This window comes from Nyctibius grandis, chromosome 2, assembly GCF_013368605.1.
Source record: "Nyctibius grandis isolate bNycGra1 chromosome 2, bNycGra1.pri, whole genome shotgun sequence".
Classification (NCBI taxonomy): Eukaryota; Metazoa; Chordata; class Aves; order Nyctibiiformes; family Nyctibiidae; genus Nyctibius; species Nyctibius grandis.
In genome coordinates this window covers 75,449,438-75,475,817 of record NC_090659.1, presented here as the reverse complement: position 1 = coordinate 75,475,817, position 26,380 = coordinate 75,449,438, and positions in this window count along the sequence as shown.

Here is a 26,380-nt window from a genome sequence, read left to right as displayed (position 1 = left end):
CAGTTGTTATTTCCTTTTTGGTATCTTTGAGGTACAATTCTTCGAAACGATTAAATTTTTTTTTTTTTTTTTTTTTTCTGGATTAACTAAGAAATCTAACTATTGCTGTTAGTAAACCTTGAAATAAATTATTTTCTTATACAGTTCTTCCTCAATCATGTTACCAGTAAATGTAACACTATGATGTTTTTTTTTTTTTTGTTTTGATTTGTTTTTTTTCTGGTCAATTTTATGATCTTATTTTCAAGAAAAATAAGTATCTCATAAAAGTGTTTATATGTTGAGATATCTATGACATCTCAGGAACTTGTTTTTGTCATTTTCTTGTTTACACAAAGAGGTAAAGGGTAAAGATGTGTTAAGAACCTCTCTTCAGCAAATGTTAAAATAATGTTTTCTGACTACTAATATTTTCAAATCACAATCTCAAGATTAAAGTTCATATTATAGTAACATCTCCTGGTCTAGTGGAAAGGTGTCCCTGCCCACGGCAGGGGTGTTGGAACTAGCTGATCTTTAAGGTCCCTTGCAGCCCAAACTGTTCTATGATTCTATGGTTTTTTAATACGGAAATCTCAGACATCCAATAGTAGATTACTTATTCTATAAATGCTTCATGTGTTACACTCTTTTTCAGGAGAGGAGCTATCATTGCAAAATTTTGTGTTTTCTTGAAAGGCCTTTCACTTCTGCTAGACATTTTGTTGGACAGCAAGTCATAAATGCTTTTTATCATCTTTGCTTAGTTCAACAGAAGCACTTCTTGGCAGTTTGGACTATCATTTTGAAGCCTGTCCAACTTCTGAAGCTACTTGTCTATTTCTGTCAATCACCAGATAATAACTTCTCCATCTTTTTCTGTGTACAAACTTTTCAAAATAAAGCTAGACTCAAGTATTCTATCTTTCTGTTATAATGACATGCTATTCCTGTTTACATACTGTTCAGAGTTTTTTCCCATTTTTTAGCATAAATTCTTGCTTCTTTCTTCCTAGGTATGAGAGGGAAAAAGTCTTTTTTTACTGAACTAACTTTCTGTTCCCACTAGTATCACATGATTTGGAAAGAAGGGAAGATGAGTAAAATATTAGGAAAGGTTTACAGAATAAATTCCATACCTGAAATTCTACGTAGGCATGAAGGTAGGATTAATTCCGTCTTACATTAGGGGTAGTCTTCATGTCCAGATTGCATAAACATTTTTTTTTGATTGGTTGGGTTTTTTAGGGTTGGAAGAGGCCTGTGGAGATCATCTAGTCCAACCCCCTGCCAAAGCAGGTTCACCTAGAGCACGTTGCACAGGGTTGTGTCCAGGGAGGTTTTGAATATCTCCAGAGAAGGAGACTCCACAACCTCCCTGGGCAGCCTGGTCCAATGCTCTGTCACCCTCAAAGTAAAGAAGTTTGTCCTTATATTCAGATAGAACTTCCCATGTTTCAGCTTGTTCCTGTTGCCCCTTGTCCTGTCCCTGGGCACCACTGAGAAGAGTCTGGCCCCATTCTCTTGACAGCCACCTCTAAGGTATTTGTAGGTATTGGTAAGATATCCCCTCAGTCTTCTCTTCTCCAAGCTGAACAGATACAGCTCTCTCAGCCTCTCCTCATAAGAGAGATGCTCCAGTCCTCTGATCATCCTTGTAGCCCTCCGATGGACCCTCTCCAGTAGTTCCTTGTATTTCTTGAACTGGGGGGCCCAGAACTGGACACAGTACTCCAGGTGTGGCCTCACTAGGGCAGTGTAGAGGGGGAGGATAACTTCCCTTGATCTGCTGGCCACAGTCTTGCTAGTGCACCCCAGGATACCGTTGGCCTTCTTGGCCACAAGGGAACACTGTTGGCTCGTGGTGAACTTGTTGTGCACCAGAACTCCCAGGTCCTTCTCTGCAGAGCTGCTTTCCAGTAGGTTAACCCCCAACCTGTACTGGTGCATGGGGCTATTCCTCCTGAGGTGGAGGACCCTACACTTGCCTTTGTTGAACTTCATGAGGTTCCTCTCCACCCAGCTCTCTAGCCTGTCCAGGTCTCGCTGAATGGCAGCACAACCTTCTGGTGTATCGGCCACGCCTCCCAGTTTTGTGTCATCAGCAAACTTGCTGAGGGTACACTCTGTCCCTTCATCCAGGTCATTGACGAATAATTAGAACAAGACAGGACCCAGTACTGACCCCTGGGGAACACCACTAGCTACAGGCCTCCAACTAGACTCAGCACTGCTGATCACAACCCTCTGAGCTCTGCCATTCAACCAGTTCTCAATCCACCTCACTGTTCACTCATCTAACTCACACTTCCTGAGCTTTCCTATGAGGATGTAGTGGGAGACAGTGTCAAAAGCCTTGCTGAAGTCAACATAGACAACATCCACTGCTCTCCCCTCATCCACCCAGCCAGTCACACCATCATAGAAGGCCATAATATTGGTCAAGCATGATTTCCCCTTGGTGAATCCATGTTGACTACTCCTCATAACCTTCTTTTCCTCCACATGCTTAGAGATGGCATCCAGAATGAGCTGTTCCTTCACGTTTCCGGGGATGTAAGTGAGGCTGACTGACCTGTAGTTGCCTGGGTCCTTCTTCTTATCCTTTTTGAAGACTGGAGTGACACTGGCCTTCCTCCAGTCCTCAGGCACCTCTCCTGTGTTTTAGTTACCTAAATACAATAATCTGCACCTTAATCTAAGATTGAAGTTCCTCATCTGCATCTTGATTTGGGATTGAAGCTCCCTATATATATGGCTAGGGAACTGCCTAAACAGAAGCACTTGCAGCCATTTGAGATACCTTAGGGAATCCAATGCAGAGGTGATGGCGGTGAATGAAATATATGATCAATGGCAAACCTGTGTCCTATTGACAAATGGCAAGTTGAGGGAAAACTAAGGCATCTCATATGGCACCACTTTGTTGACAACTAAACTGAGCTCTAGAATTCCATTGGCTATAATGGGAAATCAGACATCTTGAGCTAGATTCACTTGCCTAAATGTAAGCATAAACAGATATATGAGTTCTCCTCAATAATCTGAGCACCCACATGGGAATGGCAGACATTACAGAGGACACATGGGAGACAATTCTTTCTGGAATGGCAGCTAAAGATCAAGTCAGATACCAGAGGGCATCTCAGCTGACTAGTAAAATATTTAGGCTACTGCATTGAGTATTTATGTCTAATTTTGAGCTATTCACTCTGGGCTCCTTTTATAAACAGGGAAGAAACAGAAGCATATCTAGGATATGCTTCTCACCCTGAAGCAGACACCTAAAATAAGTCAGGTGAATCATTCCATTCAGTGTCTACTTCTTTCCCTAAGCCTTAAGGGACTAGCTCAGGATTTAACTGTAGATACTCATATACTCCTAAAATGAATCTATTTCAGCTACAGCTGCAACTTTTTTTTTTGTCTGGTTTGTATATGCTAACACACACAGCATTTTGTTTTGAAACAAGACATACTGTTTAAAATTATTTTCTTCATGTTTAAAGGTGATGACAGAAGACAGACAAAGAACACTGAGAATCACTCAGGTAATATGATTTAGGTTGTTAGGTGAACTTCTTAGCAAGAAAGTGGTCTAATTTTTGATGAGTTGTCTAGGTGTCATGGTTTAACTCCAGCCAGCAACTAAGCAGTACACAGCCGCTTGCTCACTGCCCTCACAGTGGGGTGGGGGAGAGAATCAAAGAGTAACACATGAGAAAACTCATGGGTTGAGATAAAGAGAGTTTAATAGGTAAAGCAAAAACCACACATGCAAGCAAAGCAAAACAAGGAATTCATTCACTACTTCCCATCAGCAGGCAGGTGTTCAGCCATCTCCAGGAAAGCAGGACTGCATCATGCATAATGTTTACTTGGGAAGACAAACGCCATCACTCCAAAAGTCCCCCTCTTCCTTCTTCTTCCCCCAGCTTTACATGCTGAGCATGACATCATATGGTGTGGGATATCCTTTGGTCAGTTGGGGTCAGCTGTCCCAGATGCTCAACAGTAACTAAAACTTCTCTGCATTATCAACACTATTTTCAGCACAAATCCAAAACATAGCCCTGTACTAGCTACTATGAAGAAAATTAACTCTATCTCAGCCAAACCCAGCACACTAGGAATGGGAAAAACTTCAATTTTAAAAAAATCCAATAGATAAGGCATGGATTCTGGGATCATGTCCACTTTCCATCATTGCCATGGACAATGTGGAGAATTTATGGAGCACTCTTTTAAACTGAATAACAGACACACAGACTAGCCAAAGCATGCCTGCAGCTTAGCTAATTCAAGGACCAAAAGTGAGAGCTTGAGCTTAAATGAACTTGCAAGACAAAGGAACTAGGGGGTGTGGAGGAAGGCCACTGCTGAGGCTTCTTCTGACCTTTTCTTCACAGCAATCTAAACTAAGATTAGGCACCTGTGCTATGCCAAGGTGCTGACACTGAGCACACAAAGGTAAACTCAGACAGGAGAGAGTGTGATTAAAGTCCTGACAGAAGAACAGCTGAACTAGCATTGGTGAAAGAGATGACAGGTCAAGGATAATGAGGGCTGGATAACGATTCTGCAATTTTGATAAAATATGGTCATAACAGTCACCAGAAAGATAATTTCAGTAAGTGATAATTTCATTTTTCATTTCGATTATACTTCCATGGAAGGTAAACCAGTGTCCAGGGGAGGAAAGAGGGGAGAAGAGATCAAACCTGTTCTTTAGAATCTCTTTTTCAGTTTACTTCGAATTAAGTCACTTGCTACTGAGAGACAGATCAAGGATGTATTTTTCTCCTTTCATTTTCTCCTTCTCTTTCACTGATATAGATACTTCATACATCTTGTCTAAGGTAGGATTTACATTATTTTGGGGCAGAAAAACTCATTGTGATTCTGTAGAATTGGTTAAATTGGTCTCTCACTATAGCAGGTGTTTCTAGTGCCTTCCATAATTTGTGTGAAATAATCAAAAGAGGGAGAACATCGAAGAGTATCTGCACTGGAAGCTGTAGATTTTTCAAGACTAGCTTTTCTATAATTACCTGATGTTAAAAGTAAATTTTTTTTTTTAAGCTTCTGAACTTAAAATTTTTTAGAATGCAAAATACAGTAGTTTTTCTTACTTTGCAAAAAAACTAATGTCTCTTGCATCTCTTGAAGGCATTACTACTACTGAGTTACTGATTATAGAAATTTAGGCATGTTTAGGATATGTTATATATAGCTGCAGTAGAGTTGTGTAGAAGTGTCTATAAAAAAAAATAGAACAAAAATCCATGCGCTGTTAAAAGTTTTTGTGAAAGCATGTTTCAGATCTTTTCCCCCAAATGGTGAACTCGCTGAATAGTTGATAGTTTCTGACAGATAGGAACATTTTGAGCTTTGCGTCTTATTGAACACTAAGGAAACATTTCACCTTCATGTCACCTTTCCATATAAACACCAGTAAAAAAATCAGTATGAGAGATGACAGAGAGTAACACACAAAGAGAAGGCAAAGAAAATATGAACCTACTATTTCTTTTGTCATGTCCTTATAGCAACCCCTTTCCCCCGTATACAAGGTCTATTTCTCTATTCCGTTTGCTTCCACAAAGCTTTTTCCCCCCATCAGCTTTTTTCCAATACTGTTCTTTTTTCTTCCCATGTTTCCTAGCATTTACATTCACTAATGGCTGATCAAAAGACTGAACTAGAAATAAAAAAAGCTAGATATTCGAATTAGATATTTTAGGCTTTCTTTATAGTCAATGCAGAGAAATATGTACCTGCAAAAATATTACAGTTTGTCTTAATGGCCTATTTTAGAAACTTATTCTTCTCTTTGACTATAAAAATAGCCTGAAGTGGCTAGTTCCGGTATGAATATCTAACTTCTTAAAATGTGTATTTGAGTAGGGGAATTCTATCTTAATTTTCTAACCAGAAAAATAAAAACGTGAAAACAGCAGCAGAGTTTAAAACACAACTGCACATACTCTGTCATTACTTTTCCTTAATTTTTATGAAGAACTTAATTTCCAAAGAGTAAACTAATTTTTTTCAGTAGCCATCCTATACCTATATCTCTTGTTATATATATATATTTTATTCAGTTCTTGCAACAAAGTGTATTCTTACAGTTCTCAGGCTTCTCAGGACTGTTTAATCCATTAAATACTTTCTGAGACACTCAGATACTTTCTCAGCTTTGTGCATAGCCATGTTGTCCTAGAATATATTCTACTTTTTTGGAGCATATGGGAATATGGGCATTAGAGCACATTTGATTCCTGCTTGCACATGCTTCTGCTACTAAAGCTTAAAACCTCTCATTTTCCACATCTTGAAAAGAGGTAACAATCTTGGATAAAGTATTCACAAGCAAACTTAAAATATGAATAATTACTTGTAAGCATGATCTGAACAGAATATTTTTAAATCAAGAGGTTTTGTGGGAAAAGATCATACTTGTACATAATTAATTAGAGATTTAATTTTAAGGAAATACAAAACAATTACGTAAATCTGAAAGCTTATGTAGTGAAATGAGAAAAAAACAGATGCTCAGAAGAAACAAATATTAGATACAGATAGACACATATGTGTTTGTGTATTAAACACATATATGCACGTGTCAGCGTAAAGCTGAGTGGGCTGTTAGACAGCAGATGCTCTCTATTAACCTTCTTGCTCAGAGGGGAAAAGGAAAAGAGAAAAGGGAGAGAGATGTTCGGGTTGGAAAGTTAAAACAGTTTTAATAAACAATAACATGAAAAGAAAGAGTATAATAATGAAATAGTGATACAAAATCACTACTGAGCTCCCCCTGATGACGGCCATGTAACCACCGATGCTGCAGGGCAGGCACTAGGGAGTCCGGAACCAGACACAGCATCAGGCAGGAACTAGATTCAGGAGCACAGGCAGAGCCCTTCCGGGATGTCGGCCATAGGGGAAGAGAAACACGACCCTCGTGGTCCCTCAGCTTTAAACTGAGTATCACGTGGATGGGATGGAATACCCTGTTGGTCAGGTTTGGGTCACCTGTCCTGTCTGCCCCTCCCCGCAGGTGCAACATTTTATGGTCTCTTCTTTTGTGGAACATCCTCTCTTGTCAGAGGATGTAGGGAGGCAGCTAGGAAAGCTAAGGCCTCCTTGGAATTAAACCTTGCAAGAGAGGTCAAGGACAACAGAAAGGGCTTCTTCAAATACATTGCAGGTAAAACCAACACTAGAGGCAATGTAGGCCCACTGATGAATGAGGTGGGGGCCCTGGAGACAGAGGATAAAAAGAAGGCAGATTTACTGAATGCCTTCTTTGCCTCTGTCTATACTGCTGGAGGCTGTCCTGAGGAGCCCCGGACCCCTGAGGCCCCAGAAGAAGTCAGGATAGAGGAGGAATCTGTCTTGGTAGATGAGGGCTGGGACAGGGACCAATTAAGCAACTTGGACGTCCATAAATCCATGGGCCCTGATGGGATGCACCCGCGGGTGCTGAGGGAGCTGGCGGAAGTCATTGCTAGGCCACTCTCCATCATCTTTGCTAAGTCGTGGGCAACAGGAGAGGTGCCTGAGGACTGGAGGAAAGCGAATGTCACTCCAGTCTTCAAAAAGGGCAAGAAGGAGGACCCGGGTAACTATAGACCGGTCAGCCTCACCTCCATCCCCAGAAAGGTGATGGAACAACTTGTCCTTGGTGCTGTCTCTAGGCACATCAAGGATAGGGGGATCATTAGGGGCACTCAGCATGGCTTCACCGAGGGGAAGTCATGCTTAACCAACTTGATAACCTTTTATGAGGACGTAACCCGGTGGATAGATGATGGTAAAGCTGTGGATGTGGTCTATCTTGATTTCAGTAAAGCGTTTGACACTGTCTCCCACAGCATCCTCGCAGCTAAACTGAGGAAGTGTGGTCTGGATGATCGGGTAGTGAGGTGGATTATGAAGTGGCTGAAGGAAAGAAGCCAGAGAGTGGTGGTCAATGGGACAGAGTCCAGTTGGAGGCCTGTGTCTAGCGGAGTCCCTCAAGGGTCAGTTCTGGGACCAGTACTATTCAATATATTCATTAATGACTTGGATGAGGGAATAGAGTGCACTGTCAGCAAGTTCGCTGATGACACAAAAGTGGGAGGAGTGGCTGACGCACTGGAAGGCTGTGCAGCCATTCAGAGAGACCTGGACAGGCTGGAGAGTTGGGCGGGGAGAAATTGAATGAAATATAACAAGGGCAAGTGTAGAGTCCTGCATCTGGGCAAGAACAACCCCAGGTACCAGTAAAAGATGGGGGCAGACCTGTTGGAGAGCAGCGTAGGGGAAAGGGACCTGGGGGTCCTAGTGGACAGCAGGATGACCATGAGCCAGCAATGTGCCCTTGTGGCCAAGAAGGCCAATGGCATCCTGGGGTGTATTAGAAGGGGTGTGGTTAGCAGGTCGAGAGAGGTTCTCCTCCCCCTCTACTCTGTCCTGGTGAGGCCGCATCTGGAATATTGTGTCCAGTTCTGGGCCCCTCAGTTCAAGACAGACACAGAACTGCTAGAGAGAGTCCAGCGCAGAGCCACGAAGATGATTAAGGGAGTGGAACATCTCCCTTCTGAGGAGAGGCTGAGGGAGCTGGGTCTCTTTAGCTTAGAGAAGAGGAGACTGAGGGGTGACCTCATTAATGTTTTTAAATATGTAAAGGGCAAGTGTCATGAGGCTGGAGCCAGGCTCTTCTCAGTGACATCCCTTGACAGGACAAGGGGCAATGGGTGCAAGCTGGAACACAGGAGGTTCCACTTAAATTTGAGGAAAAACTTCTTTACGGTGAGGGTGACCGAATACTGGAACAGGCTGCCCAGAGAGGTTGTGGAGTCTCCTTCTCTGGAGACATTCAAAACCCGCCTGGACGCATTCCTGTGTGATATGGTCTAGGTAATCCTGCTCCGGCAGGGGGATTGGACTAGATGATCTTTTGAGGTCCCTTCCAATCCCTAACATTCTGTGATTCTGTGATTCTGTGATTCTGTGAACAAAGAGACCCCACAGGGACCCTAGTTCCCACGGCAACAAGAGCATGTGGTCAACTTCAGAAAGTAAAGTAACTTAAAAAAATCTTAACTCAAAAGTCTGTCCAAGTCCAAACCAGGACAGCATGCATATATATTTAGACTAAAAGACCCTTTATATGTATAAATATCTATATATAAAGACCTTTTGTGTACATATATATACACACTTGTGTACGTAATGCACATACAAAAGTGTGTATCTATATATACACAAAGAGTCTTTTTGTCTAATCTAAGGCACGTAGCTTGAGTTTTAAAATGAGGACCTGATTCTGAATTATCAGCCTGTCTTTCTTTTACATATGCATTAGTGAGAGACGCTCTTCCTGTAGGTAACTTACATCTGAGGTGAGATTATTTACTGCCAGAGGATGCCTCTCTTTTTCAATTAGCTTCTTTCAGTTAAGTGTTTAATGTGGTATGGGCTTAGTGCGTGACAGAACATGTCTCTATCAGATAAAAAATTTGAACCCAGAGGATGAATGAAATAACATCTCAGATTCCTTTAAGCATATTTATGGTGCTAAAATAGCAGGTGTAGGGAGCTAATATGGACATTAGGTCCATGATCATCCATGCTGTTTAATTCTTAGTTTGTTCTTTGGCTCTGTTTTGGAGGACCCTGAGTAAGTCACTCCAAAGCAGAACACAGGTTCAAGGTTCAAAAAAGCATATAGTGCTAAAGATATCTTATTCTGGAGACAAGTACCTAGGAGAAGGTACAAATAATATTATTGTGGTATGTTTTTCTATGTTCTACATTATGCCTGTGTGCTGCACACCCTCAAAACTTTTCCGTATACTCACTCACTCACCTGTACAGCAACATGTATGTTATGCATGCTTTTGGGACACTAGAGCAACCCATGAAGTTCAGAAGACATCTAAAGTCAGGTTCTATGCAGTGCCAACATACCCATATTTCTTTGCAGGAGCTAGCTCAGTTTAAAAAACAAGTCATTCTGCACCATTCGGTCTGTGGGTTAGGAAGCATTTCCTGAAATTGCTACATTTAGCCCTGGGAGTGCTTTAGCACTGAATTTTGGTTTTGATGATATTCTGCTACTTGGTCTACCGTCCTCTTTGGCATGCTTTAGGATTGAAGGATTAACATCATGTACATAAAAAGTTAAAATTACCTGTGCATTAGCAAAGATGAAGAAAACATGCCAGGTCTGTATGTATAACTATGTGACTGGTAAGTATGGACAATGACTATGTTTGAAGAGTTTGGAAGAAAATTACATTTTGAACCATATGCGAGACATTTTTCTCGGGCAAAATATCTGAGGGAATGAAGTAGAATTACACATATTAATGTACTTTTATGTTTGTGTTTCTGAAGGTATGCAAATATTCCACTAAGGAGGATTTAATTGGAAATTTTACTTCCCTTTTGGTGTTAATTAGAAAGAGCTTCTTTGCTCCATTTTAGCAAATTATTCTCTTATTTTACAGGGTATGTTTTATTTGCAATAGAGGATTCAGACACATGCTGAAAGCTAACCGTATGTTTAAGTTTTCAGATGAAACAAATGGAAGTTTTATATGAGGGCCAGACTCTTTATTATGAGAGTTAGTGTGCTTTTAATGGTCACAATAAACACTCCTAATTTTACAAAAAAAAAAAGTACAAATGATAAGGCATAGTGTTAACTTGTCTAAAAAGATGGATTTTTCCCTGGGTGAATAGAGCTATCCCTGCAACCAAGGACAGAAAGAAATATATTAATTTAATGCCTTCCATGCATGTGGGCAGCAATGACAGTTGCAAAGCTTCTCCTTTTGCAGCATGATAAAGGAGTAGGATTTATGTCACCTAGCTTTAGATATGTATAATGTAGAAATCTGAGCTGTTACCCTAAGAACCCTTTATTAACAGTCAACAAAACAGACTATTGAAGTGTAATTGAGGTTTCTAAACACTGGCAACATGTGGACAACTTCTCCATGTGTCACATGGTCATATGACCAAATATAAACACCTGGACCTGGTTAAACCACTCATATATATCCATCTCCTGCTTTGTGATGTATCCGGTGGCATGCCACCTGGTCTGTAGCTGACACTTCAAAAGAGCTTATGTGCTCCTGTCCTCCTGTGCTATCACTGCTGGTCTGAAAAGGATATCTCAGGTAGTCCAGAGTGTCCCAAATTGCAATAGATGTTTATGTGATATGTACAGGCAACTGAATCAACATCAGCAAGAGATGAATCACAGTCTGTAAGTATCTTCTTTCCTAAGCTAAAAAGTACATTCAGAATCACTAGCATAGATTTAAAGAAAAGTTCTGATCGTCACCACTTTCTTATTCTTTTAACTTCCTGGGTGCTCTGACTTGCTATGTCTTTCTGGTCTCTTACTAGCCCATACCCTACCTCTTCCTCATCTGCTCAGGGTGCCATCAAACCTCTCAGTTCTTCAAATCTTTCCATCCTCACAATTGGTCTTTGCTTCCACTTTATTAATCTCAGTCCTGGACTCTACAGTTACCCTCTCACCACTGGGAAGCTCTCACTCCTACTCATTCCAAGATGTGGTTACCAGGACCACTTTTTACCCTTTATAGTTTTTTTCATATCAGTCCTCCAAAACTTTGCCATGTCTTCCTGATCTTCCAGTGTGCAAGACGGGTTTCTCCTCATCTGCAAAGTCCTAACCAGCCCCAGTCCAGTCCTTCCTGTACCTCCTCCAGCTATCTTATCACTTATTTTCTCAGAAATGCTTACACCATTCCGCTTTTCACTCCTGTGCTGCTCTCTCCCTCTGTCCATTTTCTTTCTGTTCTTCTCAGTTCCTCTAAAGCAGCCTTTGAGAGTTTCCCGCACACGGATCTGAAAAACTGTAAGGTGAAGCACAGGGCATTATTTCATTTGGTCTATTATTTAACCACATCCAATTGTAAGGTATTTCATAACTCGATCTTGTTGACATACAGACTCTCAGTCAATGGTAAATGAGAGTATTTATTACTTAGCTGCAAAGGGAAGAATTTATAATCTCAGCACAACATCTAGGAAGAGTATATTGATCTAAAATAGCCAATGCCCCACAAAGTAGCTTTTATGGTAAGGACAAATTTAGTGTGCTTTATCCCTTCATTGGTGAATTTAAAGACAGACCAGTCAAAGCAATATGCAGTATGCTTAAAAAAAAAACCCACAAACCTATTTAGTGTTTTTATTCATCTTTTTAATGCACTGTGGAAAGGAGTGGTTACAGTGGGTCATACATCAATTTATTAAAATGTTGTTTTTAAATCCTAGCAGCTGACTAAAATATTTCAGGTGTAATTCATCTGAAACCAAGCTTTGCAGCCTGATATATTAAGCTTTTGATATGTAATGTTTTCCACCTAGTACATCACAATGTATTTTTAAAACATGGTGATTTAGCTCGGTAACTGAATGTGGATAAAATTTAAAGTTACTGTAAGAAAAGCAAAGCAGTTAATATTTTTATAGTTTAGCTGTCATTTCTTGTCATGTTTTATCTTCATTTTTCACTTAAAAGCAGCTGCTTTTACAATAGATCTGAAACATATATTACATACTTTCTAGTACAGAATCTATTAACGTAGTTAAACTGCAGCTGTGCAACTAGATACTGTTGATACAAACCAAGAGTGGCTCCTAATACTAAGGATTATTTAATTTATTTCAATTTCCAATGTACAGAAGGAGGCATCTGTATTGCACATGGCATGGTTTTTACCATGAATTAAAGAATCAAGTGACAAATCCAGCAGCAAACTTTGCTGTCTCCTCCAGGAGAACTCTTCTCCTCCAAAACAAATTAAAACAAATAAACAAAATTCTCTATTTTCTCATCTAAAACTAACTTGAATTAATATTCTGTGCTCCATACTCTGAAATTAGGCAGATTAAGTCTATTTTTCTTCTTTTTTTTTTTTTTTTTTTTCAATTCGTGACTTATACAGTCTTCTATTGCTAACCATCTAACTCATAACAGGGGTTTATTCTCACAAATGCTTAAATACAGTATCAGGTTTAGGAAAGTAAAATCAAAAGAAGTATTTAATGGAAAACTTCAAGTACATGTTCAAGGAACTGACATCCTTCCAGGAAACATCAGCTTCTTCCACCTTTCAGTCTCTTACCTTCTCTCCTATTCTGTCCTTTATTGATGAACTCAGTTCTGAATTGCCCTGCAGTGTTAGTGCTTGCAGATTTATCATTTAAAGTTAAAAAAGATATGAGTCACAGTAAGAAATCTTCATCTGAAGGACATTTTCTCTAAGTAAATATGGAAACAAAGCTATAGAATGATCTGGGAGCAACAATGGTGAAATACTAACTCTGCTTTGAGCTCATGTTTACAAGTGATATTCATGCAAGGTGTTTTCAAAGACAGAACCAGTTTTTCTTCTTTTCTTTCTATGTTTTCATCATCACCACCAAAAAAAACTAAAACAAAACCCACCAAACTTCCCCCCTTCCTCCCCCCATCAAGCCTGATTTTATCTACATCTCCTTTTTAGATGGTTACTACTCTTCCACAGAGTAATTTCATTCCAATGAAATATATTTTCAGTAATGTGTCTATTTACTTATCGCATGCATGCAGAAGGAGATACAGCTATGTCCTGAAGGAATTACACTATCAGAGGAATAACCTGTTCATAGTCTTCAGACAGAACTATAATTTAAAATTCAGAAAGACGAAGAATTCACCCTTTAGTGAATGCTTAACTATTTATACAGATTGAAGTGCCAAAAGGAGCGGACTGAGCGCAGTTTGTAGGTTTACAAGACAATGAATTGAGGACTTTCACACTGTCTTCCACAAGTCTGAAATCACTGTTAAGTGCATTTATATTTATTTTTGCATTATGCAATAAATATTCATGGACCTAATTTTATTTTGAGAGAAAAATAAAAGTTAGTACCATATCAAATTATCCAAGTTATGTTTTGTTATGGCAGAATTTTTTTACAGTTCTGTTGTCTGCTTACTTGTGAAACAAAGGGCCTAAGACCATATTCGAAGGAGGTCATTGAACTGTATTGGAGACAAATGGATAAATTTCCAAAAAGTAGCATACATATATTGGTAAAATTATAGCTGATCATGGTTTTTTTCATTATCCCGTTGCTCTGAAATGTTACTTCATTATTATAGTTTGTGGTAGTCTGAATAAAATAATGAATGAGTGCCTTTTAGGGCAAAAAATATAAATGAAGTAGATAGAACAGAATTTTCTTGCAGAAAGTGCTGAAAATGAAAGCACAGGTCTGTCTCTTGGATGCAAATCTTAATAGTACAAAAGTAATACTGCTTCAGGAGGGTAATGAAAGATGTGAATCAATATTACCACAAGCACAAACTCATAAAATCTAAATGAGTAATACAGATTATTTTATCATACTTGCTGCAGAAATGAATAATGAATATTTAGAGGTATAACTGATAGAGTCTTTTATAAGTACACCAGGCAAGTATGTCCTTCAGTGTCTGCTTTTTTTTTTACTTTTATCAAGTGTTTATTTCCACTGTTTCTATACAATCTTTCTGCAACCTTTTCATTACAGTACTAAGTTGCTTGTTAATATGTTCAGTGATTCTACAAACAGATAACAAAGTTAATTCCAGAAGGAAATATGCAGTACTTAAATAATATTTTTTTAGGTCATTTTCTTTGTGCAAACATTATTTTTAGATGTGCCATTGTTTCTTAAAAGAGGACAAAAGATTTAGACTCATTACATAAATTTAACTAGTGCAATTAATGTTATTCTTCTGAGCTGAAAGTTGTGGGAGGTCAAGCAGATAATATGTTTCAGTCAGCAGATGTTAGTGACTTTAAATAGACTAAATAAAAACATAAAATATTTCTAGAAAGTTACAGACAGATTATTTTGATCAGGTTATATTTGTTGCAGTGCATATTATCTCCAGTTTTCAGAGTTGTACAGTAACACAATTAATCATTATATCCTGGGAATTGCACAGTTAATTCCCTGGATTTCTTCTGAATGTTTAAGTTACATTCAACCTGTAATGTTTAAGTAGAAAAAAAGGCCAAGCATAATGTGAAATATTTTCCATAAACTATGAAGGTATAATTTTTAAAATGCTAGCTTTTATTATAAACTGATAGAATTAAAGAAAGAAAATGGCTTCTTTTAAAAAGAATAAGACGACCAAAGTTATTCATGCAAATGATCATGAAAATTAAAACAAACAAACATACCAAAAACCACTCACCCTCATTGTAACAGTGTGCTCAGGTTGCCTCTGAGAGTGTTTTGCAAAGAAATTAGTGAAATTTCTGTCACTGTCCGTAGTGAGGACATCATTAGGAATAATTTTGTAATGGTCCACATGTACAAACACATTTGACATTGACAAAACTGCAGTAGATGGTTTTAAGCATTTGTTCTTCTAGTTTTAAAGTAAGTCTAGTATTTTCTATGTGTGATCTAAAATACTAGTAAGCATAAAGAAGTTATTCCTCTTGAAAACAGGCCAATGTTTTCAGCTACTGACTTCTGGGTGTAAGAACTGCCATCTTCTAAAAGTTAAGACTTCTGCTAACATAAGACTAATAAAAACAGAAATGTGACACTAACATATTCAGCAGAACTGACTAGTCAATAAAAATAAATGGATTTTTACTAGGTAAGGTAAAATAAATTTATTCACTGTCACGTTCTTTACAATTCACATGACACAACACTAAGATAAAAGTGATTGTACCAGCAACATCTGTAGAGGATTCTGTCCACTTGATTTCATTCCTAAAATAAGATTCAACAGTGACGATATCATATGTTGTCATGGGATTGAGCTATTATTATTCTCCTGGAAATTAAAGAAATCCTTCAAATATCTCCTAAGGGAAATTCAATCAATCTATGTAAAGAATGCATTCTGCCTGTGCATCATAAAAAAGTTTTGTTTTAACAGCTCTCATTAAAGAACACTAAAAGCCAGCTCTCTCATGTAACAAAACTCTTCACTGATAACAATGTCTATTCAGTTCCATAAAGCTTTTTCCTTATGAGCATGATCTTTTTTCTTCTACTGTTGAATACATTATGATATTGAGAAATAATGAGTTTCAGTTGTTATAACGTTTTTATTTGCCATCTGGGTAGTCCTTCTGATGTTGCTTATTGGGGTATAAATTTATGCTAAATAAAATAAAGTGACTGGTATGTGCTTTTTTTTGTCCCCAAATATAGGTCAAAACCTTATCCAGAATATATTTTCTGTATTATATTACTCTCTCATTTGTAATTGAGCTTTTGTTCTAGACCTCTTTTTAACAAACATACAATTTATTTGGACTAATGTTTGATATATTATTAGTATCCAGACTGCTTTCTTGGAATCAAAACTTATCTCCTGATAAGCATTGATGTAATGGTATCTATCTACTGTAAGCTAGCCATGAAAGCCAATGACATTAAACACAGCCTCCATGTCACCATGGGTTCTATCGTCCCAGGTCATGAAATCACAATATCACTTTCCTACAACGTAAAAATAAACTCAGCCTACTACTCGTTTACCTTGGTTCATACTGGACTAGATTCTTCCTTAGCCGCACATGCTAATTAATCTCTTTACAGGAAGGGAGAAATTTGTCTTCTGAAGTTTCCACTGGGCAGACAGAACACAGCTTTACTGTTATCCTGGCACTCCCTTTCAAAGCAAAGTAATACATATTGTGTTACCAAAGACAGACACCCCCCCCCAAAAAAAAACAACTGCCCCTCCCCCCCCAGGATTTCAGAGATTCCTAAATATTTCGTTGAATGCCTGTCATAAGTAAGTTCAAGAATGAAATTATGAAAATATGCTCTTAATCTGCTACCTAGTAGAAAGCATAGGAATCTAGGTTTCCTGGTTTCCCGTTTCTTGGTTTGTGCTCCTGTCTCTTAAAATATTGACAAAGAGGTAAAAAAAATCTCTAGTACTTCCACATATGCCTTTAAGTGGGTGGAGGGGGGGATCTAAAAGAGGTAGTGAAAAGTCTGTAATGAGAGGACAGTTTAGCTTCTCAGGATCAAAAGACATGTCTCACTCAGAGACTGAGGAAAACATATTCATCTTCCCATAGAAATCAATAGAAAGCGAGCACTTACACAGTTAGAGGTATAAAAGTTTTTCTACATTTAGGCCTGAAAATATACATCCCAACAGGTAAATGGAAGGTAGGAGCTTTAGGATCTGTTTCCTAAAGCTAATGTCCTTTACTGAATCTAGTAAAGGAGTAACCAATCTTGCAAATATTGTTTTCCAACACATAAATCAAATCATTTCTGCAGATTCTTTTCCGTGATGAATATAGTAAAAGAGAACATAATCAATAGCTGAAACACTGATCCTTCGATGGTTCGGTCTCCTTATAGTGATAAGCAAAAATCTAATGAGCCAACATGCCATGTGTTACTAACTTTAACTGGTAAATGCACATAAAAGTTAGTGGCAAATTTTCATGCATTGCTACCAAAGGAAAACTTTGTGAAAAATGTGTTTGAGAGTTTTAAGAATATGGTGTTAGTTTAAAACTGTGTTTGAATTACTGAGGAACTTTTTATCAATATAAACACTAATTTATTCTTTTGGCAAAGTATGTAGAATGTTATTAAAATGTTTCAAGTTTTCCCTGGTGCATTTCCTCCATATTTGCAAAATTCAGAGAATGCAGAGAAAAAATTTGAACATTAAATCACTACTGAGTTCACAGAACAATTCCTACCTTGCCGTACTTCAGACAGGCAGATGGATGAAAACATTGCATAGGTTTGACAATGAAATATACCTTCCACTCAAGCTGAAAATCATTAAGACCCATATAATATTTCCTTTTGTGCTTATTACAGGTATTGTTTTTTTCACCCTTTCATTCCAATTCAAATTCCTAGAGTTTTGTGCCATGGCACAAATAATCCTAATCATTATGGAATACAGAAAATAAAATCATAATAAATTCATAATATAAAATAACTATTTTTAAATTAGCAACATCTTTGTAATTAATGTTTGCATTCAGCTTTCTTAAAAATTCCAGAGTGAGCCCCAAATCAAAGATCTGTATGCACACAGTGGTTTGTAGATATATATGCAAGTAATATGGACACTGAGTAAAACTAGCTAGGGTAAATATCTTTGACAGATAGGCAGAGTAGAGCAATCTTGCACCATGAACCATTTTTCAATGAATACCCAATACTGAGTATCAGTTTATTCAGTGTTTAATTCAGTGTGATTATTTAACCAGTGTTTCAGTTAATTAGTTGATTAGGAAGAATTAGTCTAATGCATTCTTCCTTTTCTTCTTTTTTCTTTTTCTTTTTTTATTTTCCCTAGAAAGCAATATGCTGTAATATAAGGGTTATCGTATCATTACAAGGCATAATAAAAGTATATCTTCTTAAAGTTTTGAAATATATGTTCCCTCATCTTCCTTTTACTCCTGAATATTCATAACAAAAACTAGTTTGCATGATACCTAACTTTTGACATTTTAAAAAAATTGGATTAATCTTAGTGGCTTAACAACAGATGTTTAGTGCAATTTAAGATGCTTAGGATGTAAGGCTGTAAGACACAGGGCCCACAACTACACAGGGTCAGCTCCTATTTCAGCCAGCAGCTGCATGCCTGAGAAAATTCCTCTAGAAACCTCAACTAGCACAGAAGGTATGATTATGCAATTGATATGAACCCTTGGATTCACATACCTCACTTCCAAATTGCAAATAAACTGAAGTATCTAAGTGTATGTATCTACTTGGTAACCAGCCACTTAATCTCCCATTATAGTCAATGGAGATATAGTTAATAATTCCCGCAATACCCAGGAGCAATGACTTTCCTTCTTAAATATACAGGTTGTATCAATAACTTCAGGGCAAGCCACTTCATGGGAAGGAGACATTAAGTTGCAAGATGGGCAATTGTTCCATTGAAATCCTGGAACAACTGTAAAGGCAAGTTACTGTTAATTATAATCTATTGCTCTGATTTTCCCTCTTTTAAATTGTTTTAAATTCCCATTACCAGAAATTAAATGTTTTCTTTTCAGAATAAATATAGTTTTCAGTTTGATATTCTCCAGTATTTAACATAAGCACAGTTTATCTGATAACTCGATCATGTTCTTACTTCTCTGTGCAAATAGCAAGGATTTTTTGGATGAAGTTTGAGAATTTGAATAATTTGCTACTACACTACAGGTCAGAATGGGCGTTATCATCATCAAGCATCAGGACTGAAAGGAGTCCTCTACTTCTCTGTTCCCGTGTCCAGCTATTGAGTAGAGTTTTGTGCTCCCATTTGTTCTGTGGAAGATGGCTGATGGACAGCCACAGGTTTGTAGTTTGTATAGTACTTTGTACTAAGTATTTTTTATATTCTCAATAACTGAAACTAATCATTAAATGAAGTTAAATTTGGTACAGGACATGGAACAAACATAGATTTTAATTTCTTGGTTATAACATGACACCCTGGAAAATAACCTGGTTAATTTTCTGCTGTGTAATAATTATCATTCCCTAAACTCAGGTTCCTAACTTCCAGCTGACCAAATATTTTTATCTAAAGTTTCGTGCACCCTTATAGCTAGCAACTCTATTCTACTGTGAGAACTAGGATTTAAACAGCTTAAGTGATTTGGCTAGGTTATACAGAAAGCCTAGGACAGAACAGGAAGACATACCCTTACCATGATAATCAGTCATACCTGTAAAACCATTTTTTATGGATGATACATGGCTGTTTAGCAGATAAAATCAAAGAGGGTCTTCTCCAACTATACATTTTCTGCTTAAAAAAAAAAGAGCAAGCTGCAGAAATATTAATCATGCACTGTCTTTTTCATATTCCCATCACTTTTGCATAAGATGAATGTGATGTTTCAACTGTATGAAACTGTAATCTCTGCTTTTCTGCTGATATCAGTTTGTCAAATAAATGCTTTCTTTCATAGTAACTTTGAGAGGAGAGAGCAAGGAAGTTTTAAAAGAATTTCACATGTCTGTAGATGATGTTGTTTTCATGTAGAACATAGAAAGTACATGTGGTTCTGCTTGATTTTTGTTTATCTTTGATTGCTAGAATATCAGACAGAAGGAAAAATCTTGAAGTGCAGTTCCTGTGACCATATTTATAAGAATCACCCTCCTGGTCAGTAGGCTGACATGAGATTACAGTCAAGGCTGTGCTTTCCATGATACATCTGTTTTTCTCTTCAGTCATCATTGTTCTCAGCACGTACATGGCCATTTCTTTCATGTTCTCTTCTCCCACCCCTTTCTATACATCATAAATCAAAAAGAAGAAAGGTACTTCACCTAGGCAGTGCTAATACTCTTGACATCTTTCCTAGTATCTTCAATCCAATGATTAGTCCAGAGCTGTGTTGATATTGGACTTGTCTGTGCATTACACTATTTACATGTGGATGTTACCATACAGAGTGATATAGAAGTATATATAAAGAGGAGGCTATATATATTTGGATGTGGGTTTGATCATCCATCAGTTACAAAACAACAATAGCAAAAGTAATAGATGTTTAGCTTTACCTCTTTTATCATGCCTGACTGATATATCTCCATACAGCCTACAGCATGATGGAAAGTTAATGTGTTATTTACCTGGCAGCACTGAATCTTTGCTAGGCCAACACATCTCAGTGCTGCTGCACAGCTGCTATCCTTGACACACTGATGATGTATGTGCTCAAAGACATGAAATTCTTGAGTTGCTACAAGCTATTAGTGAACCAGTGCTGCTTCAACTTGATTTCTGATTGCTGACTTGCCAAATAATTCCATGACATTCAACAAAAAACTTTTCTTTTTAAGGCAAACAAATGGTATAATATTATTGAACAGATATTTCCACAATGTAACGTGCTATTGGCTTAAATATTTAAGATAATGTTTCACTGAAAGGAAATGTTAATGAAACAAAAATGTGACTGTGCAACTTGCTACTATGTCTCTGAAGATACGAATGAGATATGTCTCATGCCATACCATGCTAGACGACAGTAACAATAATAATAACAATAACAATAATAATAACAAGAGCAACAACGACAGTAATCATAGAATCATAGAACCATAGAATCATAGAATCATAGAATGGTTTGGGCTGGAAGGGACCTTAAAGATCATCTAGTTCCAACCCTCCTGCCATGGGCAGGGACACCTTTCCACTAGACCAGGTTGCTCAAAGCCTCATCCAGCCTGGCCTTAAACACTGCCAAGGAGGGGGCATCCACAACTTCTCTGGGCAACCTGTGCCAGTGTCTCACTACCCTCACAATAAAGAATTTCTTCCTAATATCTAATCTAAATCTACCCTCTTTCAGTTTAAAACCATTACCCCTTTTCCTATCACTACATGCCCTTGTAAAAACTCCCTCTCCAGCTTTCCTGTAGTCCCGCTTCAGGTACTGGAAGGCTGCTATAAGGTCTCCCTAAACATTCTCTTCTCCAGGCTGAACAAGCCCAACTCTCTCAGCCTGGCTTCATAGGAGAGGTGCTCCAGCCCTCTGATCATCTTCGTTGCCCTCGTCTGGACTCAGTCCAACAGCTCCATGTCCTTCTTCTGTTGGGGGCCCCAGAGCTGAACACAGTACTCCAGGTGGGCTCTCACAAGAATTATTCCTTATTATTCTCTTTCCGTGTATTTTACCCTTTTCTAATCTTTCTTGAAGTGACTTATCTTTCACTGGAGAGAAGATTTTAAATATATTTAATTTTGCATATTCTGGATCAAATAATGCACTGGCATAATGCAAAGAATTAAATTAATTTGCCCTTACATATGTAACTACGCTACAATTTAAGGTGATATTAGTTTATAGTTAAATGGATAATTACATACTTTGGGAATTTTGTTAATCACAGTTAAACAGTATAAAATATAATGTTTTTTTTCTTTCTACTGTCCTGACAATTTTAGAAACCTACATTATTAAAATTAATGCAAATTCTTTCCTTATACTGAGATTTAACTGAAAAGCATTTATTCTTTAAAAGTTTCAGCCAAAACATTTCAGAAATCAGGACATAAAGGATCACTGCATATGCTGGTTTTAGCTGCGATGGAGTCAATTTTCTTCACAGCAACTAGTATGGGTTTTGGATTTGTGATGAAAACAGTGTTGATCATACAGGGATGTTTTAACTGTCGCGGATCAGTGCTTACACCGAGTCAAGGCCTTTTCTGTTTCTCATACCAACCCATCAACGAGTAGGCTGGAGATGCAGAAGTTGGGAGGAGACACAGCTGGGACAGCTGACATCAAATTACCAAAGGGATAGCCCATACCATATGACGTCATGCTCAGCATATACAGCTGGGGGAAGAAGAAGGAAAGGAGGGACGTTCAGAGATATGGCGTTTGTCTTCCCAAGGAACCATTATGCGTGATGGAGCCCTGCTTTCCTGGAGATGGCTGAACACCTGAACACCTGCCTAATGATGGGAAACAGTGAATGAATTCCTTATTTTGCTTTGTTTGACTGCACAGCTTTTCCTTTATCTATTTAACTGTCTTTAGCTCAACCAATGAGTTTTCTCACTTTTACTCTTCCAATTCTTTCCCCTGTCCCACTGGTGGGGGGAGTGAGCAAGTGGCTGTGTGGTGCTGAATTGCCAACTGGGGTTAAACCATGATGTTGGATAAAAAAAAAAAAAGATGTAAAAGGAATCATATAGAAGTTATTGTCATTAACATTATGAACTAATGAAGTTTTAAATTTAGATTAAAATGTTAAAACCTGTGTGTCCATAGTGTTTTTCAAATAGCTGGTGTTCTCCTGAATAATGTGTCTTTGCTTTTTTTCCTCTTCTCTTTCATTCAGAAACGCTTAAACTATTATTACACACATACTTATTTTGCCTATGGCACTACTAAGATCTGTTTCTTTCTGTACAGTAGCAAACAAAAGAGCTAACTTGACAAACTGCAAAAGTTAACATATGGTTGATATGTACAGTGGAGTCCAGTTGACATGTTCATTATTTAAAAGTTCAGCAAGGATTATGCAAACTTTGCATCTACTACCACTGCACACTATCTTATTTTTCCAGTAAAATAGAAAAATAAAACTGCTGAGATTTCTAGAACAGACAACTGACTTGGTGCCGTGTCAGCAGTACACAGCATAGAAATGCTGAAGAAAATATCTGAATGTACCCTGTGACCTACAAAGAGCTGCTGAAAGTGTTTCTGTTAGAGTAGTTTGAATTTAGTGCAGGTTTGCCTGTAGAAGTATATAGTTCAAAAATATTTTGGTTTCTGTCTCATATGTAGACTTTCATCTTACAAAACATTTTTTTTACCTCAAATTTATTTTTGTTTCTCATTAATTGTTCTTTACTTGAGGTAAAAAATTGAATAGTTTTGAATATCTACAAGGAAAAAAGAAGTCTGGTAATTAATCAGAAAATTATGTCAGTGTATTTTTAAAGTATTCTTAAATAAAAAAGTCAAAAGTAAGTTTTTCCTTTAAACAACTTTTGATGAAACAGAAGCAAAACACCCAGCAGTTTCTTCATCACATGGCTTTTGTCAGAGAGTTTTGATAAAGATCCTCTGGAAAACAATGAATCTCTCTAATCAGTAAATGGATTAAAGCATAATATGATTTTTAAGGATTTAATATTGTAACCGAAGACCACTGATTTCTACCATTTGTATAAAGCAGAGTATCATAGAGAAGAAATTAATTGTTTGAGAACACGAATGAGAGAATAAGTTTAACAGTAGATTTCACATGCAAATGTCACTGAAAGACAGGCTAGAAAAATATTTCATATGAACAGAAGCATCATTATGTAGAACAAGCAAAGTAAAAACAGACAGAAGAGACAGCAAAATAAGTGTAAACCACCTAAATCACTACCTCCAAAAATGGAGAATTCCATTGTCATATGTATCAGAAAAGATTTATTAGTTGACTTAGGAGTGTTTCAGTCACAGTACAAAAGACACCAAGAAGAAATCATACAGAACATAATTCATAATTTTGTAATTTTTGTCATCAAGAAACATGACTTCAGGGTGAAACAAGTACAGACAAGAATAAGGAGAGTGTTGAGAGGAATGGAGACACCTTTTTAACAACAGGATACTACAGGAGCTTATCTTGTTTAATTTAATAAAACAAAATCTAAATGGAAAACAACATCTGAATGGAATGTGACAGCTTTCTATAAATATCTCAGGGACACATACATTAGGAAAGGTAAAGAGGTGTGTAAAATAAAGAAAATGTTAGCATGATAAAGAACAGATGCAAACTAGTCCTGAATATATTTAGAAAAAAATTGTTCTTGGAGATGGGAACACAATCATCTGACAGTAGGGGACTGGGCTCCACAATTCTGCAGATTTTCCTAGTGATAAAACAAAGATCCCAAATAGTAGTAAACTGATAAATATGAAGATTGCAGAAGACTGAAGAAGTTAAGATACATAAGACAATACAGAAAACAAACAAACCATCTAGAAACTAACCTGCTAGAGAAATGAGTCATAAAACCCATAGCTTCTGGGAAAATTTCTTTGCATTGCTAAATCACTTGCCATCCACCCGATCTTTTAGAACCAGCATGCCAGCCAAGCAGACTTCAAGGCAACTTCATCTTGTCCAAGGCAATTTGAAAGTGAAAAAACTTGTGGCTAAGAACTTTGTGTGGTCATGTTTGTAAGTTGTATTCGAAACACAGAGTAAAGTTGCTGTGTTCAGTAGAGTGGGACAGGTGGTGACTGTCAGAGCATATGTCTAAGAAGACAGATACCTGCATTCAAGGCCGTCTGCAGTGACTTAAATTTGTATTTCTCACATGCCAGGAGAAGTATCCTATCTGCTGCTGTAGGGCACACTATAAGAGAACACTTGCTATCTTTCCGGAAGCCAGGCAATGACACATGAGCTCTAAAACTGAAAAGAGCAAAAAAAAAGTAGTAATCCTTTTGCTTGTGCTTGGAAAAGTCAGAAGGGAAGGGGAGTACTGAAGTTAAAATACCCTGCTTATATTTTCTGTTCTGTATCTAATGGCTCCCTAATGTAAAACACATGAACAGTAGTCCCTGGCTGACAAATGGCTTGAACTTATAAATCAGTATAAGTATGAGAGCCTTGAGATCTTAAGTTATCTTTTCATCTTCAATAATTTTTTCAAGTACAATTCAGAGCAATCTGAAAATCTGATCTTGCATCTCTCTTAAGGATTTTCTAAGATGACTGCTAAAAATGAAGATGGTGTAATATTTTGAAATGTTCTTTAGCTTCTTAAGAGAAGATATTATTTCTTTAAACATTGCTAAATTGCTAGCAGTTGAATTTTTCATTGACTTAATATAAACTCTAGTATGAAAATATGCATATTAAGTTCTCAGATAAAAAAATCTGTACTTTGTTGTTGTCGCCAAGTCTATATCATTTGTGTCTTTTTATTTTAAAAAGTAACAAATTATCTTGTTATCTATGTCAGAATTACTCCCTGAGGACGCTCTGTGTTGCCAGCATTTGTAAACCAGTATTAAAGATTTTCTTTAGTGACACATCTGTTTAAGACTGTTTAGCTGGTTTATTTTCCATAAGTAGCACTTGTTGCTTGGCATCTTCTCATGTTCAATTTTGTGTTGTCCACTGAATTCTATTCAACCTGGTAGAGCTTGCCATCCTTTGTCTCTTACAAGATATTTCTTCTATTAGTTCTACTACATCTAAAAGCTCAGATGTCTCAATTACATTGTTTACAGTAAGAAAAAAGTTTCATATGTCATTTTGAATGAAAGAACAAACTTTTTATTTTGATGCCGTAACTTGATGGTATGCTCCTGCTTCCAAGTCCTACTCAGGACCAAAACTTACAAAAAAATAAAGACAATATTTTCATTTTTATATTATAAATAGAGGGAGAAAAGAAAAACAGAGTAGTATCTTTGACTGAGTGTTTCTGTAATTTTTTATGTGTGTCAGCAAACTAAACAGTTTGCCATTGCTTTCCATCATACTCTTCCTATAACATACGTATTTGATTTGAATATTTTGTGTTTTTACTGTGGGGTTATTTTTTATGAATTTGTTTAAATAAATAGCCATATATTTTAAAAACTCCCTTTTTTTGTTTTGTGCTAGAGGAGAAAACTCTGTCACATTTTTTTACTCCACATTTGATATACTACATAATTTATTATTTAAGAGACTTTTTCATTAATAATAAGACTGCTGTTGCTTAGAAAGTTGTTATTTTCTTTAAACACCACAAGAGAAACAAAGTATATGATCATATTTTCAGCACTGGTGAGACCGCACCTTGAATACTGTGTCCAGTTCTGGGCCCCGCATT